This window comes from Paramisgurnus dabryanus, chromosome 18, assembly GCF_030506205.2.
Source record: "Paramisgurnus dabryanus chromosome 18, PD_genome_1.1, whole genome shotgun sequence".
Classification (NCBI taxonomy): Eukaryota; Metazoa; Chordata; class Actinopteri; order Cypriniformes; family Cobitidae; genus Paramisgurnus; species Paramisgurnus dabryanus.
The window spans coordinates 34,817,274-34,830,433 of NC_133354.1; the positions used below are offsets into that span (position 1 = coordinate 34,817,274).

General features: G+C 39.1%; 2 non-coding genes and 2 pseudogenes across 2 annotated transcripts in view; all 4 read left to right on the plus strand.

Annotated features, from left to right (window-relative positions):
* The first annotated feature begins 243 nt into the window (after positions 1-243).
* On the plus strand, positions 244-362 carry LOC135751078 (5S ribosomal RNA; annotated as a pseudogene).
* A 121-nt stretch (positions 363-483) lies between these two features.
* On the plus strand, positions 484-602 carry LOC135751103 (5S ribosomal RNA; annotated as a pseudogene).
* Positions 603-728: 126 nt separating this feature from the next.
* LOC135750982 (5S ribosomal RNA) lies at positions 729-847 on the plus strand. Its single transcript, XR_010532879.1, has one exon. It is a non-coding gene; the product is annotated as a 5S ribosomal RNA (ribosomal RNA).
* A 12,294-nt stretch (positions 848-13,141) lies between these two features.
* LOC135751220 (5S ribosomal RNA) overlaps positions 13,142-13,160 on the plus strand; it is a 119-nt gene continuing 100 nt past the window's right edge. Inside the window, exon 1 of the ribosomal RNA XR_010532959.1 lies at positions 13,142-13,160. This exon is cut by the window's right edge and continues 100 nt beyond it. This is a non-coding gene — a ribosomal RNA (5S ribosomal RNA).

Below are 13,160 nucleotides of genomic sequence, written 5' to 3' on the forward strand. Positions count from 1 at the left end.
TGAAATGAAAAAAAAAAAAAAAAAAAGCACGCCTGCTCTCGTCTGATCTCGGAAGCCAAGCAGGGTCGGGCCTGGTTAGTACTTGGATGGGAGACCGCCTGGGAATACCAGGTGCTGTAAGCGTTTAAATAATTAATTATTTATTTATGTCATTTTTTCCCATGAATGCGTCCTTTCTGTAAGCGTTCTCCCATGGCATGGCCACATTAGTTTTGAAGTGTCTCTCGAATCGAGTCAGCACTCGTTTACGGCCACACCACCCTGAGCACGCCCGCTCTCGTCTGATCTCGGAAGCCAAGCAGGGTCGGACCCGGATAGTACTTGGATGGGAGACCGACTGGGAATACCAGGTGCTGTAAGCATTTAATTAATTAATTATTTATGTCATTTTTTCCCATGAATGCGTTCTTTCTGTAAGCGTTCACTGATGTCTTGGCGTCGCCACATAAGTCTTGAAGTGTCTATCGAATCGAGTCAGCACTCGCTTACGGCCACACCACCCTGAGCACGCCCGCTCTCGTCTGATCTCGGAAGCCAAGCAGGGTCGGGCCTAGTTAGTACTTGGATGGGAGACCGCCTGGGAATACCAGGTGATGTAAGCATTTAATTAAAATAAATATTTATTTATGTCATTTTTTCCCATGAATGCGTCCTTTCCGTAAGCGTTCTCCCATGGCATGGCGTTGCCACATTAGTTTTGAAATGTCTCTTGAATCGAGTCAGCACTCGCTTACGGCCACACCACCCTGAGCACGTCCGCTCTCGTCTGATCTCGGAAGCCAAGCAGGGTCGGGCCTGGTTAGTACTTGGATGGGAGACCGCCTGGGAATACCAGGTGCTGTAAGCATTTAATTAATAATTTATTTATTTATGTCATTTTTTCCCATAATTACGTCCTTTTTGTAAGCATTTACCGATGTCATTGCGTTGCCACATTAGTCTTGAAGTGTCTCTCGAATTGAGTCAGCACTCGCTTACGGCCACACCACCCTGAGGGCGCTATTGAGCAATCAGGAAGTGAGTTGGCTGCAGTAGAGAGAGGAAGGCTCTCTCATTGTTTATGTTTGTTAGTGTTTGTAGTTTTTATTTTTATATCGATTGAGTTTTGTTTGTTAGTGATTTTTTTGTTTTGTTTAAACCACCTAACAGCAGCTTTTGGCTGGCTGGAGGGTGGTTAAATCGTGATTTTTCGTGGTTTGTTTTTGTTTTTCGTGTTTGTTTTTCATTTGAAATGGAAGGACCTACGGCTAATGACCTGGAAATGGCGGCGGAGAAACGGAACGGCAATGACACTGGACCTGAACATCGACCACGAGCTGGAACCAAAAGGACACAGGTGTTAGGAATTTTGAGCAAAGGAAATACATGAAGGAAGCAACAGTGATTGTAAATGTGGACAATGCTAATGGAGTAAAGGCGGAGGATATAAGGCGGAGGATATAATTAAAGTGATATAATAATAATAATAATATAATTAAAGTGAAAATTGGAGAAGGAAACGTTCTGGCAGTAAGACCAAGACAAAATAAGGAATATGAACTGACCCTGGAGAAGGAGGAAATGTGTGATGAGTTAATGGATGGACTAATGATAAAAGGAACAAACTGTGAGGTGAGGAGATTACAAATCAGAGAATATGTCGTTTCCTTCATGCATTTGCCGGTTTACCTGGAGGATAACGAAATTTTAGAAAAATTGCAAGGTTGGGGCGTTTTGCCAATATCAAAAATTAAAAGAAGGTTGTATCCGGGCACTGGAATCGAGGACGGGACAAGGTTTGCGAGAGTGAGGTTCCCCAAGGAAGTGGTTTCACTCCCATACAGCACGAAGCTGGAAACAGTGGAAGGGCCGCAATATTTTAGGGTGATGCACAGCCATCAGGTAAAAACCTGTCGGCTGTGCATGAGCCCAGACCATCTAATGAAAGATTGCCCTGATTTTAAGTGCTACAAATTCAATTTTTTCAATTCAATTCAATTTTATTTATATAGCGCTTTTCACAAAAGTCAATTGTTTCAAAGCAGCTTTACATAAATAGAAGCAGTGAAAAGCACAGAAAACGACAGATAGCACAACAAAATACATGATAGCATGAGCAGTTAAATTAGCTGCGGCTATGACTCAATATTATAATTGCACGTATTACTAAAGCAACGTATAGAAGAGGAAGCTAGGTAAAGCCCAAAAAGGCTGCCTCCCCGGGGTGAAAAACCACCTAGGAGAAAAAAACCCCGGGCTTTTATCCGAGGAAAAATAAGTCCTAGGAGGGAAAAACCCTTGGGAGAACGGAAATGGAGATTTAGCGGAGATTAAGCGGTTCTGTCGGTGATCGTTGGTCAGGTATCAGCTGGGCATAACGTTGAAGGACAGCCAGTAGATCAGAGGTGTGCCAACTTTCACATCTACCGGGACTGGGTCTGTTTGTCTCGTCCTCGGGTCGAGGACGAGACAGGGAGAGAAAAACTAAATCGTATTAGCGTAGCGGCCGTTCATATGTATTGAAGTGTCACACAGTGATGTGGTTTAACTCAGCTTAGTTCCAGACAGACTAAATATTGCGGCATAATTATGTTATCCACAGTTGAGGATTTAGCAAATTGGGGGCCCAATGCGAGGGTATATATGGTAAATAAGGGTCACCTTCCGATCTTTAAGAGAAAATGAAACCTGACGACCCGTTTGACTAAGGCCTAAAGCCCCACTGTCGTCGTTAATGCAGGTTCAGTGGCAAACGGGTCTATATTGTATACCATTTACAGGACCAGGAGAAAACGCCAAAAACATCGCAACCCGACCATACGTGTTAACCCGTTTGACTAAGGCCGGAAGCCCCACTGTCGTCGTTAATGCAGGTTCAGTGGCAAACGGGTCTGTATGGCATACTATTCATAAGACTTACGATAGCGCCAAAATCGCAACCCGACCATACGTGCCAACCCGTTTGACTAAGGCTGGAGGCCCCACTGTCGTTGTTAATGCAGGTTCAGTGGCAAACGGGTCTGTATGGCATACTATTCACAAGACACACGAAAGCGCGAAAAACGCAACCCGACCATACATACCAACCCGTTTGACTAAGGCTGGAGGCCCCACTGTCGTCGTTAATGCAGGTTCAGTGGCAAACGGGTCTGTATGGCATACTATTCATAAGACTTACGATAGCGCCAAAATCGCAACCCGACCATACGTGCCAACCCGTTTGACTAAGGCTGGAGGCCCCACTGTCGTCGTTAATGCAGGTTCAGTGGCAAACGGGTCTGTATGGCATACTATTCATAAGACTTACGATAGCGCCAAAATCGCAACCCGACCATACGTGCCAACCCGTTTGACTAAGGCTGGAGGCCCCACTGTCGTTGTTAATGCAGGTTCAGTGGCAAACAGGTCTGTATGGCATACTATTCACAAGACACACGAAAGCGCGAAAAACGCAACCCGACCGTACATACCAACCCGTTTGACTAAGGCTGGAGGCCCCACTGTCGTCGTTAATGCAGGTTCAGTGGCAAACGGGTCTGTATGGCATACTATTCATAAGACTTACGATAGCGCCAAAATCGCAACCCGACCATACGTGCCAACCCGTTTGACTAAGGCTGGAGGCCCCACTGTCGTCGTTAATGCAGGTTCAGTGGCAAACGGGTCTGTATGGCATACTATTCACAAGACACATGAAAGCGCGAAAAACGCAACCCGACCATACATACCAATCCGTTTGACTAAGGCTGGAGGCCCCACTGTCGTCTTTAATGCAGGTTCAGTGGCAAACGGGTCTGTATGTCATACTATTCACAAGACACACGAAAGCACCAAAATCGCAACCCGACCATACGTGCCAAACCGTTTGACTAAGGCCGGAAGCCCCACTGTCGTCGTTAATGCAGGTTCAGTGGCAAACGGTGGCAACTATTTAATGCAATTCATTTTAAGTGTTCATGCAGAAAAGGTTTTTATTTATTTATTTGGTTGGTCTGTGTTATGACCGTGAGTGCTTTGTTCCGTGAAAATAACTATTGCGAGTTAAGAACCTTTTCTAGACAAATTATGCGAATGCTTTGTTGAAGAGAAAAGTTTTAAGTCTAGATTTAAAATGATCGACTGTGTCTGATTCTCGGACATCGGTTGGTAAATCATTCCAGAGCTTAGGGGCTAAGTAGGAAAAGGATCTTCCACTTTTAGACACTTTTGATAGTCTAGGGATAATCAATAGGCCAGAATTTTGCGACCGTAGTGTGCGTGATGGATTGTATTCTGATAGTAATTCTCTAAGATATGAGGGTGCTAAGCCATTTAAAGCTTTGTAGGTGATTAGTGATATTTTAAATTGGATGCGATATTTAACTGGTAGCCAGTGTAAAGATGCCAGAATTGGGCTTATGTGGTCATACTTCTTAGATCGAGTAAGTACCCTTGCAGAAGCGTTTTGAACTAGCTGAAGCTTGTTGACCTGATTTGAATGGCATCCCCCGAGTAGCGAGTTACAATAGTCTATTCTAGAGGTCATAAAAGCATGAATAAGCTTCTCTGCGTCAGATGTAGACAGTATATGGCGTATTTTTGAGATATTTCTAAGATGGAAGAATGCTGTGCGGCAGATGTTGGCGATATGACTATCAAAGGATAAGTTGCTGTCGAACATCACACCTAAGTTCCTAACCGTGGAAGATGGCACCACAGTACAACCATCTATGTGCAATTTGTAATCTGACATATGTTTGTAGCGATTTGGTTCAATAATAAGTACCTCTAGCTTATTGGAGTTGAGCTTAAGAAAGTTATGTGCCATCCAGTCACTAACATCGCTAATGCAGTCTTTTAGCTTAGAAAACGTGTGTGTTTCGCTGGGATGCGAGGAGATGTAAAGCTGGGTATCATCCGCATAGCAGTGAAAACTTATGTTATGTTTCCTGATAATGTCTCCTAGGGGTAACATGTATAACGAGAACAGGATAGGACCTAAAACTGATCCCTGCGGTACACCGTATTTAACCAGGGAGTGATATGACTCCTCCTCATTTACATAAACAAAGTGATAGCGATTGGTTAGATATGACCTAAACCAGGCTAGCGCCTGACCACTGATACCAACATAGTTTTCTAGTCTATTGAGTAGGATTCTGTGGTCTATTGTGTCAAATGCTGCACTAAGGTCTAGTAATATAAGAATTGAGATTTCACCACGATCGGATGTTAATAGGAGGTCATTTGTAACTCTAAGCAACGCTGTCTCTGTGCTATGGTGGGGCCTGAATCCTGATTGGAACTTTTCATATGTACTATTATTTGTCAAGAATGTGCGTAACTGGCTTGCCACTACCTTTTCTAATATTTTCGAAAGAAAAGGGAGATTTGAGATTGGTCTAAAGTTATTAAGTTCTCCTTGGTCAAGCTGTGGTTTTTTAATCAGCGGTTTAATAACTGCTAGTTTGAAAGCTGTTGGAACGTATCCTTTTTCTAGCGATGAGTTAAAGATATTTAGAACCGGGGTTGACACTACAGGGAATACTTCTTTAAGTAGTTTTGTGGGAACGGGGTCTAATATACAGGACGATGATTTGGATGATGTGACTAGTTTAGAGAGCTCATCTATTGTAGTAGGTTTAAATGAATCAAGATGTTCGTATGGTAGTCTAGTGTTAAGTGAACTAATGGGTAGAGTGGTGGCTGCCTGGGTAGCTACGATGTTTTCCCTAATAGCCGAAATTTTGTTAGAAAAGAAGTTCATGAAGTCGTTACTATTGTGTTGAAGTTTACTATTGGTTTCTGTTTGTTCTTTGTTTCTAGTCAGTTTCTCAACTGTGCTAAAGAGGAAACGAGGGTTATTATGATTCTCATTTATAAGCTTGCTAAGATATGTAGATCTGGCGGTTTTAATAGCCTGTCTGTAGTGTTTAACACTCTGTTTCCATGCTGCGCGCCATACTTCTAACTTTGTGCTTCTATAATTTCTTTCCATTTTTCTAGCTGCCTTTTTAAGGGCTGCTGTGTGATGGTCATACCATGGAGCTGGCGGTTTTTCTTTGAATCTCTTTTTTCGAACGGGAGCAACGGCATCCAATGTGTTAGAACAGACATTGTTTAGGTTTTCTATTTCAATATCTAGATCGTCACAGTTATCTGCTACATGTTTCATTTGGGACAGGTCTGGAAGAGTGCTAATAAAGCTATCTTTAGTGGTGGAAATTATTGTTCTGGCTAGTCGGTAGCATGTTGTAGATTGAGTGATCCTATCTAGAAGTACAGTGTATGACACAAGGTAATGGTCAGAAACTGCATCACTCTGAGGTGATATTTCGACGTCATTAATATTGAGTCCGAGTGACAGAATTAAGTCTAATGTGTGATTACGAGTATGCGTTGGCCCTGTCACGTTTTGTCTAATATTGAGAGAATTTAGAACATCTATAAACGCACGTCCTAATGCGTCTTTTGGGTTGTCCACATGGACATTAAAATCACCAACAATAAGAGCTTTATCTACAGTGACTACAAGCTCAGATAGGAAATCTGCTATTTCATTAAGGAAATCTGCATGGTGGCCCGGTGGTCTATAGATTGTCGCTAAAGCAAAAGAAAGCTGTTTGTGGTTACGATCAGTTATTTCCATATTTAACAACATTACTTCAAATGATTTAAATTTTAGCTCAGATTTTTGGTTTACTTTAAACATTGTGTTGTATATTGTAGCTACACCACCCCCTCTCCCCTTTAATCGAGGTTCGTGTTTATAATAATAGTCTTGTGGGGTGGATTCATTTAAACTAATGTAGTCGTCTGCTTTAAGCCAGGTTTCTGTTAAACAGAGTACATCTAAGTTTTGGTCTGTAATTATTTCATTGACAATAGGTTCTTTATTGGTAAGCGATCTAATGTTAAGAAGGCCGAATTTTAAGATTCGAGATTCATCTGTTAATGTATTGTTTTCTAATTTTATTTGAATCAGATTTGTACCAGATGTAACAAGCGGTGCCCTGTATTTATTTGTTCGGGGAACAGATACAGTTGAAATGTGCTGATATTTCGGTAAGATTGACTCGAAGTGCTGGGATATAAGTGGTCTTGACATATCACGGCAGCTAACAGATGGACGGTTAAGCCGATCCGTCTGTTTCCTGACCTGGGCCCTGGATCGTCAGACTATATTAGAATTAAGACTATTGATCAGATTTTTAGTGAGTATAGCACTTCCTTCCGATGACGGATGAAGGCCATCTCGGGTTAAGAGAAATGGTCTTCCCCAGAAATGCTTCCAATTGTCTATAAACCCTACGTTATGCTGAGGGCACCACTTTGACATCCATCCATTGAGAGACACTAATCTACTATGTGTTTCATCTCCCCGGTAGGCGGGGAGGGGACCAGAGCATATTACATTGTCTGACATTGTTTTTGCAATTTCACACATCTCCTTAATATTATCTTTGGTGATTTCCGACTGGCGGACCATCGACTATGGTGTTTGGTGCCTCAATGTTAGTGTTCCTGAGTATAGAATCTCCAATGACCAGGGCACTTTTAAAAGGTGTTTCAGCTGGTATACTCCTTAGGGGATCGAATCTGTTAGAAATTGTCGTTACGTTATGGGTCTTAGAAGGACGCCTTATATGACTATGCCGCCTAACAGTCACCCAGTTTGACCGCCGACTTGACTCTGATGACGGAACCGAGCCATGTGTATTTTGATAAACACTATGCGCGCTCGATACAGTATTTGTAATATTTATATTAGCATCTGATGTCGGAACCGAGCCATTAGTCTTTTCGCTCGATAGATTATTTGCGACAGTAACATTAGCGGTTTTGCTATCCTCAACTAGCGTTCGGATGCGCGATTCTAGTTCAGCAACCTTCTCAGTTAACCTTAATACTTCAATACACTTAGTGCATGTAAACCCCTCTATGCTAACAGCAGAAGCTAAACTATACATGTGGCAAGTAGTACATGTTACAATAACAAGCGGAGTCTTACCGCTTTCATGCTGGGCGATGGCGTCTTTGTTTACCCGAACGCGGTCCCCGGAGCTGCATCGCGTGGGGTGTTCGGTTGTGACACGCCTCGGTCGCCTGCGAACGTCTGGGGCCAGGGTGATGTTTGGCTTGCCGAATCTGCGAAGGCCGGGCAGCGGTTCCTCCACAGCTTCCCGATCGCTTTCATGTCGTTCACGGTCCGTGAAGCTGCATCGCGTGGAATGCATGTTTGTTGCTCGCTTGTGGACGTCGGAAGGCAGGGTGAAGTGGGCGCTGTACCTCGCCTTGGATCTGCTAAAACCGGGAAACAACTCCTCCACAGCTTCCCGCTCAGGTGAGGATAGGTCAGAAAAGCATATATCAGATGAAGGAGAGGGGACATTTCGCAAGGGACTGTACAGTAACACTGTTAAGTGCCCGGACTGCCAAGACTATTTAAATAAATGTGAGTGTTGGATGGATGGAGGAGAAGGAGGATCACAAAAACAGGTGGACAGTCAAATGCATGAAGGGAACGATGGAGAAGAAAATGAAAATGAAGAACAACAACACACTGATGGAGCAAATGAAATGGAAAAGATAATAACCATAGAGGAACAGACAACAGAGGACATAGAAGTGGAAAATGAGAAGGACAATTCACAAGGAGTTGATGGTACATGGACACCAATTGAAATTTCTGCAAGTTTTACAAGTCTTTTAGATACGATGGACAAAGAAGGACAAAATGAGATAGTAGAGAGCAGCGGGATTGACAATAAAGAAATGGAAGAAGCAGCAGTATTGGAGAAAAGCAGAGACGGAAGAGCACAAACAAGAAGAAGAGCATTAAAGGTAACACCAAATGTACAGTTTGCTAGGAAAAAAGTGATGAAAAAAGGACAAAAGAAATGTGTAAATAGGTATGAAGTTTTAAAGGGCCTGGAGGAGATGAAGTGAGACAATGGTTTTTAGGTATTTAATTTTTCTTTTAATGGTTTTAAGTTGTGTGACTTTTAATGCAAGAGGACTGCTGGACGTGAGAAAATTTGAAAAAGTAATTGAAAGATGTAAACATGAAGATATCATTGCACTACAAGAAACGAACTGGAAAGAGAATGTGATGAAGGATTTTCAAAGGAGATGGGCTGGAGGAATTTTATATAACAATGGTAATGGAAGATTTGGAAGAGGAGTTGCTTTTTTAATGAAAGAGGAGGTTTTTAAAAGAAGCAAAATTGTATATAAAGACAATATAGGAAAATGTATGATTGTAGAGACAAAATATGATGAAAAGGAAATGGTTATAGTAAATGTACATGCACCAACAGAAGAGAAGGAAAAAAAAGATTTTTTTATGTTTTAAGAGGTTTTTTAAAGAAATATAAAGAAATTGTAATGATGGGGGATTTTAATACAGTTTTTAGTAAACAAGATATGGCAGAGGGAATGGTTTTTAAAAGTGATGCGGGGAGAAAAGAATTAAAGTTTTTAATGGAAGAAAATAAAATGATTGATGTATGGAGAGAAAGGAACGAAACAAAAAAAGAGTTTTCAAGACGACAAATAGTGGGACAGTTTGTGTGCAAAACAAGAATTGATTTTATTTTATGTAATAGGAATGTGGAAAATTTTATTGAAAAGATTAAGTATGAAGAAACAAGTTTAAGTGATCATAAGTTCTTATTTTTTAAAATTGATTGGGACAAAATACAAAGAGGGCCAGGGGTATGGGTTTTAAATACAGAGATTCTTAAAAATAAAGATTATGTTTCAGAAATCAAACAAATTATAGAAAGAGAAAAGGAAAGTAAAATGTATGAAGAGAGTAAGACAATATGGTGGGAAAACGTAAAGTTTTTAATAAAAAAATTCTCAATTAAATACTGTAGCCTAATACAAAAATGTAAGAGATATAAGAAAAAAGAAATGAAAACAGACTTAGAAAAAGAACTAGCTAAAGAAAACAAAGACATACAAAAGATAAGAGAAATTGAGGAAAGATTAAAAGAAATAGAGGAAAAAGAATATGAAGGAGCAAGATTAAGAAGTAAAGCAAAATATATGGTGGAGGGTGAGAAATGTACAAAGTTTTATTTTGACCTAGAGAAAAAGAAAGGAAAAGCAGAGATTGTAAAGGAGATAAGAGGGAAAAATGGGGAAATCGTACAAGGAAATGAAAATATTCTAAAAGAAATAAAGGCCTTTTATGAGGACCTTTTCAGTACTCAAGGTGAAGAGGAGAAAGAAAAAAAACAATTATTAAATCTAATAAAAGCAAAATTAAGTAAAGAAGATAAAGATGTATGTGACCATGATTTCAGAGAAGAAGAGATTGAACAAGCAATAGATCAACTAAACAGAAAGAAGAGTCCGGGAATAGATGGTTTGGGGAGTGAATTTTACAAATGTTTTAAAGGGGTTTTAACAAAGATTTTAAAGGAGGTTTTTAAGGAAATTTTTGAAAAAGAGGAAGTAAATGAAAGGATGAGAATAGGTTTGATGAAAATTATATATAAAAGGAAAGGGGAGAGGGTAGACTTAAAGAACTATAGACCAATTTCAATGTTGAACACAGATTTTAAAATTATAGCAAAGGTTTTAGCAAATAGACTGAAGGAAGTGATGCCAACTATAATAAAAACAAATCAAGCATATGCAGTCAAAGGAAGAGACATAGCTGACATAACAATGAGTATAAGGGACATGATATGGTACATAAAACAAGAAAATAAGGATGGGTACATAATCAGTTTAGATTTTGAAAAAGCTTTTGATAGGGTGGAACATGTTTTTTTATTTGTTGTTTTAAAGAGTTTTGGTTTTGGGAAGAATTTTATCAAATGGATTAAAATCTTATACAAGGGGGCTTTGACAAAAATTAAATGCAATGGGTTTTTAACTGAATGTTTTAAAATTACGAGATCAATACGGCAAGGTTGTCCACTCTCGGCACTGTTATATTCACTTGTATCAGAACCACTGGGATTAGCTATAAAGGAAAATACAAAAATAACAGGAATTGAGATCAAGGGAATAATGTCTGAAGGGAAAGTTTTTCAGTATGCAGATGACACAACAATAATTGTAAATAGGAAAGAAAGTGTACAAGAGGCCATGAATGTTGTCAAGAAATTTTGTAAAGCATCAGGAGGTAAAGTTAATGAGGATAAAACAGTGTACATGAGGTTTGGCAAAGCTGTGCTTTTAAATGATTATTTTAATTTTAAAGAGGTAGAAGAAATGAAAATTTTAGGACTTTTATTGGGGAAAAATGAGAAAAAAACAAGAGATGAAATGTGGGAACAACTGATATCAGGAATAGAAAGAAAAATAAACTTTTGGAAATTAAGAACTTTAAGCTTGAAGGGGAAGGTTTTAACTTTGAATGTTTTAATGGTTTCTAAATTGTGGTATGTTTTATACTTATCTGAAATGCCGAGAAAAGAGGTTGAACAAATGTTTTCTTGATTTTATTTGGAACGGCAAACCGCCAAGAAAAGCTTACAACACGATTTTAGGGGATATAGAAAAAGGCGGTCTAGGATTAATGGATGTAGAACAAAGGAAAAACAGTCTAAGAGTAAAAGCAGTTAAAAAGTATTTACAAGAAGAAAACAAGGCAGAATGGAAGAAAACAATGAAATATTTTTTAAACAGATGTGAAAATTTTAACATGGAGGATGGAATTTTATGGATGAAAACGAAAAATTGGATGACAGAGAGAATAGCTGGATTTTATAGAGAATTGCTTAGTGCTTGGGGGAAGTTTTTAACAAATATTGAATATGACCCACGAGGAAGAGAAAACATTTTAAATCAACCTCTGTTCTTGAACATCAAGGTTTTAAAACAAGACAAAGTCATTTATTTTAAGAAATGGATGGAAGTGGGAATAACTAAAGTAAAAGATGTAATGTATGAAGTGAAAGAAGGTTTCTTACCTGTACAATGTGTGTATGATGCAATGGATGAGGCCAAAGAGGAATACAGCAAACAAGAAATTATAAACAAGTATGAAGTAATTAAACAAGCTATACCCAAAGAGTGGATTAAAAGAATAGAAAATATGGAAAAGGAAAAGGAACAGAAAGACATTCAAGTGATTTTGGGTAAAAAAGTATACACTCTCAAAGAATGCAGTATTAAGATGTTTTATTGCTTTTTCAGAGACAGTGTTTTTAAAGAACCTATTGTAAATCGCTTCTGGCTACATAAATTTGTGAATTTAAAACAGGAAGATATATGGAGAAACATGAGGGGAAGATGTGTAGAAACAAGACTGGAGTCCTTGGAGTACACAATAAGACATAAAGTGGTATTTACTGATGTGATTTTAAACAAAATAGGAATGGAACAAAGTGCGATGTGTAAAGTATGTCACGAAAGAGAAGAAGGAATTGTACATTTGTTTTTGTACTGCAAAGAATTGGACTCTTTTTTAAACAAATGTAAGGACATAATCAAAGAATTGGACGAACAATGGAATGAGAATGAAATGGAATGGAATAGATTGGTGATGTTTGGTTGGAAAAGGAAAAACATGAAATTTATTAATTTATGTGTAATGTTAATGAAAAGTGCAATATGGGAACGACGAACTGCAGCAAAAAAAGAAAAAATTGTAATTGATGTATGGACTGTTTTTAAAAGAAAAACTGAAATGTACATGGAAAGATTGTATGCCTATTTTAAAAATGAGAATATGTTAGAAGCTTTTTACAATGTTTTTACGCCCAAGGTTTGCAGTATTTTAGAGGGTTTAAAGTGGAGATTGCCAGATGTTACGGGACACATTTTTACATAATTTTAAAGGTTTTCTTTCTCATTGTTCTTTTATGTAACTATTTAACTTCATGGTAGTGTATATTTGACGTTTTTTTGTGTAAAACAAATAAACAAATGGTTTTGTATGAAATGCTTTGTAATTGTTAGAAAAATTATTCAATAATAATAATAAAAAAAAAAAGCACGCCCGCTCTCGTCTGATCTCGGAAGCCAAGCAGGGTCGGGCCTGGTTAGTACTTGGATGGGAGACCGCCTGGGAATACCAGGTGCTGTAAGCATTTAATTAATTAAATATTTATTTAATTAGTCATTTTTTCCCATGAATGCGTCCTTTCTGTAAGCGTTCTCCCATGGCATGGCGTTGCCACATTAGTTTTGAAGTGTCTCTCCAATCGAGACCGCACTCGCTTACGGCCACACCACCC